The 4371-nt window shown below is 42.2% G+C and overlaps 1 pseudogene; it reads right to left on the bottom strand.

Moving 5' to 3' along the window:
* Positions 1 to 216: 216 nt before the first annotated feature.
* On the bottom strand, positions 217 to 987 carry LOC122128080 (annotated as a pseudogene).
* Positions 988 to 4371: the final 3384 nt, after the last annotated feature.

Raw genomic sequence — 4371 nt, forward strand, 5'->3', positions numbered from 1 at the left:
TAAGGCCTGGGGTAGCCTCAAACCATAAGCGTTCCAATCTCTACCTCTTGAGCATATGGGGTTATAGGCATGAGCTACCATGCCTCACTTTCTGTGTCTTAACACACTAAGAAGTACAACACAAGGAGATCTAGTCCATAGCACATATTCGTCAGACTTTAGTTTTTTGAAATGCAAACCATCACAAATAGTTTGTGACTTTTAAAAATCTGAATTTTAAATGGATCCTTGAACTGGGGGTGTGTGTCCATCAACTTGTTTGACTTTAGCACTGGTTTTGTCCCCAGCAGCTTTCTGGAACTACCACCTTCCCCATGAAGCTCCATGCGTTTTCCCAATCCAAACTGGGGCTTGTTCAGCACTTTTCTAACGAAGACACCATGAAGTGGATAGGTCGATGGCAAGCCTTTTCTATGTCTCTCAATGCTGAATGGAATCAATTTAATAACCACCTCTTTCAAGTCACTTGTCTGCACTTGTCCAGTCTTGGTTTCCATCAGCTTCTTCCACATTTGGTGGATCTGTTGATGGTGAGCATGGGAGGTCTCGTGCATTTAATCATTGCATTTTTTTTAGTAAAGCCAACACAGAATGGACGGAGCAAGTAACCATTTGCAGTCTTTACATCAGTCTGAGCTTTGATCATGGTCTGCCACTTTCTGACCAGGGAGTACACTTTGTCCCAGGTAAGATCCATGTCATGGAAGTGGGTCAGGCTGTTCTTGCCCTGAACATCCTCAGTCATGGTGCTACTGCACCATTCTGCAGATCAGTGAGGGTCACTTCAAATGCCAGACCTTTGGGGCCATCAGCTGTGATTCTGGTTCCTTGAGTCCTTGTAACTAGTGTGTTCCCAATATTTCTTATTTTGAATATGGCCGGTGCTTTCACATCATACCAATCTTACTTAGAAAATGGATCCACCACTTTCTTCCTGGCCCTCTTTTGGCCACCTTTTGTAAGGCATTTGTTCTTGCTGACCACCATGGTACTGCTCAGAGAGCCAAAAAGGCTCATCAGACTTAAAACACAAAGACAAAGGATCTTTTTTATTAGCATAACTTAATTTCTTAACTTCAAAGCATAAATTAAGGAGCCGGGAAGGTGGCTCAGTGGTAGAGTGCTTACTTTGCATGCTTGAGGCCCTGGGTTTGATTCTTCAGCACCACATAAGCAGAAAAAGCTAGAAGTGATGCTATGGCTCAAGTGGTAGAGCACTAGCCTTGAGCTGAAGAGCTGAGGGACAGCGCCCAAGCCCAGAGTTCAGACCCCATGACTGACAATAAAAAAAAGCATAAATTAATTGCACCAGGAAGTTTCACCATGGAATCTCCATACATGCATATGATATATGTTGATCACATTTACCTTTCTATTATTCTTTCTTAACCCTCCCTTACAGTTTTTAGCAGGTTTTTAGCTAAGAATTCTATCTTGTAAAACAGGAATGGAGAAGAAATTAGCACACTGAATGTTGAGGCTGAAATCAAAAGGACATTAGACAGCAACTCAAAGCAATATGGAGGAAAAGAAGTATGGAAATCAACGTGAAAGTGGGTGTTATTACATTTCTACCTTGTTAATCTCTTATTTTTCTAATATTTCTTAAAATTCAGGAGTTTAAAAGGTGATCATTTTATGTTAATAGACACTTAAAATAGAAATGGAACTTGTGATAGAAAGAGCATAAAAGATAAATGGACTGTATAACCATCAAGTATTATATGCTGTGGGGACTAAGTTGGCTCTTCTATTTCAAGCTTCACTGTTGCAAATTTGAGATTTTTAACTATAATCTACAAATTATGAAGTCAGAAATAACTACAGCAAGTAACTAAGAAAAAAGAAGTAACTAGGAATGACACACAAAAGAATGGGAATATAATACAAATGGATTAGAAATGTTCTGCACGATCACTAAGGGGATCACCTCTGCCAGTCCTGGATGAGCACAGCTGGGAGATTTGCCTACTCATCTCCTCTACAACCTAGATTCCACCTGCTTGCCTCTTCCCTGGGCTATTTAACCTATATCTTTTCTGTACTAACTAGCATACTGTAACAGCATTTAACATTCTGGAGAAGGGACTAGAGGGGAAAAGGGTGTTTATACTTAAGGATAGAACAGAAACTTTTATGTAAGATACCAGGAGATACAGACCACCCAAGAAAGTGGACATGACTGAAAAGAAATAAGCAATTTAAAAAATTACCAGAAAACACTATAAATTATTTTATGTGAATAAGCAAACATGCAAACAAAATTGAAAAAAAAAATCTTAGAAATAAATACAATTTAACTGGAATAGGGACATGTAAAATTAAAATTAACCTATTAGTTCAAGACTGCTTTACAGTTGACTTCTCAGTCCCAAGGTTTGAGTGCAGGGCCTGGGCTCTGTCCCTTAGCTTTTTTGGTCAAGGCTAGCACTCTACTGCTTGAGCCACAGTTCCACTTCTGGCTTTTTGGTGGCTAGTTGGAGTTAAGAGTCTCATGGACTTCTTTGCTTGGGCTGTCTTTGAACTGCGATCCTCAGATCTTAGCCTCATGAGTAGTTAGGATTACAGGTATGAGGTACTGGCGGCTGGCATGAACATATCTTCTATAACCTATTCATTCTAAAGCCTAGAACAGGAAGAAACATTGCTTAGTTTTTTTATGCTGGTTAAAATAATCTGAGTATACAATTAGACAAAGACACTTTGATCCAAGAAGAACTATAGATACAACGCACTCATTCATCTCTTTATACATTTCTTCAACTTTTATTTTTTTCTGTACCTACTGTATCATTTCAAGCACTGTTATGGGGCTGCAGATGCACGTGAGAACGGGGGAGCAGAGCAGATCCAGAACAGTCTGTGTCAGCATTGGCACCATGCATCACTTCCAGGATGTATTTCACTGTGGGACCTGCACCTCCCTTTCCTCCAACAGGGAGCAGGAGGCACAAGCCAGGTGTTGCTGGGGGAGTGCAGGGAAGAAGCCATCTCCATCACCAAACCTCCACATAAAGAAGGGCTCTTCTGGGAAACTGACTCTTACCTGAATCCACCTTGGTGAAAAACCCACCTTCATAGTGAAGCCACTGGCATCCCAGGACCAATGCGCTGGCTGACACACCATGGTCTGCCTGACTGTGGTGCTGCCTGATTGGCTGGTGGCGGTCCTCTCTGCCCAGCTCCTCTGTGCTCACAGGAGTGTGCTGGGGCTCTTGTACACATTCTGGCTTTGTCCAGAGGAATGAAGAGGCTCTTGGCTTTGCCTGACTTCTCCCCGCCCCCCACTGCCCAGCTTCAGGACTGTCTGAATTCCACCATCCCCAAGAGAGCAAGCAAATCTCAGTCCTAGAGACAGTCACTAGTTCAATACAGTATCCTTGGTTTTACCTCAATGAGAGTATGAACTCCTCAGTACCATTCAGTACCTTTTTTTTTCTTTTGAATATTGGGGTTTGCAATCAACTGCGCATTTGCTAGCAAGCATTCTGCAACTCGAGCCAGGCCTCAGTCCTGGCTTTCCTGGATCGTAAGCCTACGGCCTCCCACATCCATGGGAGCACTCATGCAAATCCCACACTTATTGTGGAGATAGGGGAGTCTCACTAACTTTTTACCCAGACTGGCCTTGACCCTTGAGCCTCCCAATCTCTGCCAACTAAGCTGGGGTAACAGATGTGGGCCACCATGCCCAGCCTTAGTATCATCCTTGTATTTAAGACTTTTATTGCTGTATAGCCAGGTGCCAGTGCCTCATACCTGTAATTCTATCTACGCAAGAGGCCGAGCTCTGAGGATCATGGTTCAAAGGCAGCCAGGACAGGAAAATATGAGAGACACTTGTCTCCAATTAGCTGCCAAAAATTGGAAGTAGAGCTGTTGGCTCAAGTGGTAGAGCATTGGCCTTGAGCAAAATAGTTCAGGAACAGTGCCCAGACTCTGAGTTCAAGCCCCAGGACCAGCACAAAAACCAAAACCCAAACCAAAAAACCTTGAATCACAGATTAATAAAAAAAAATTTGGGCTGGGAACACAGGAAAGGTGTCAAGGAAAGGAATCTATAGCTTATCTTGCTCTTGGCCTTGGAGAGAACAGGGAATCTGCTGGCTGGCTGTAAGAGTATCTTAAGCTGAATTAGAAGTTTGAAACTTGGAGAAAAATGAGTCCCTTTAGATTTTTATACTGGTTTGGTATTGACCCAAATACAATATACTCCAAGGAGTTTAAGTCATGTAGATATTCAGTCCTTAGTTCAGTTTTGAAATACTCATTGTACTTCTCTGATGCCCAGACACTTCCCTACTAAATATTTAGTAGTCAACAATGAAGAAAGCCAAAAAAATCAACATCTCTTGGTGAAGGATAGTGGGA

Source organism: Dipodomys spectabilis, unplaced genomic scaffold, assembly GCF_019054845.1.
Source record: "Dipodomys spectabilis isolate Male_0828 unplaced genomic scaffold, ASM1905484v1 ptg000322l, whole genome shotgun sequence".
Taxonomy (NCBI): domain Eukaryota; kingdom Metazoa; phylum Chordata; class Mammalia; order Rodentia; family Heteromyidae; genus Dipodomys; species Dipodomys spectabilis.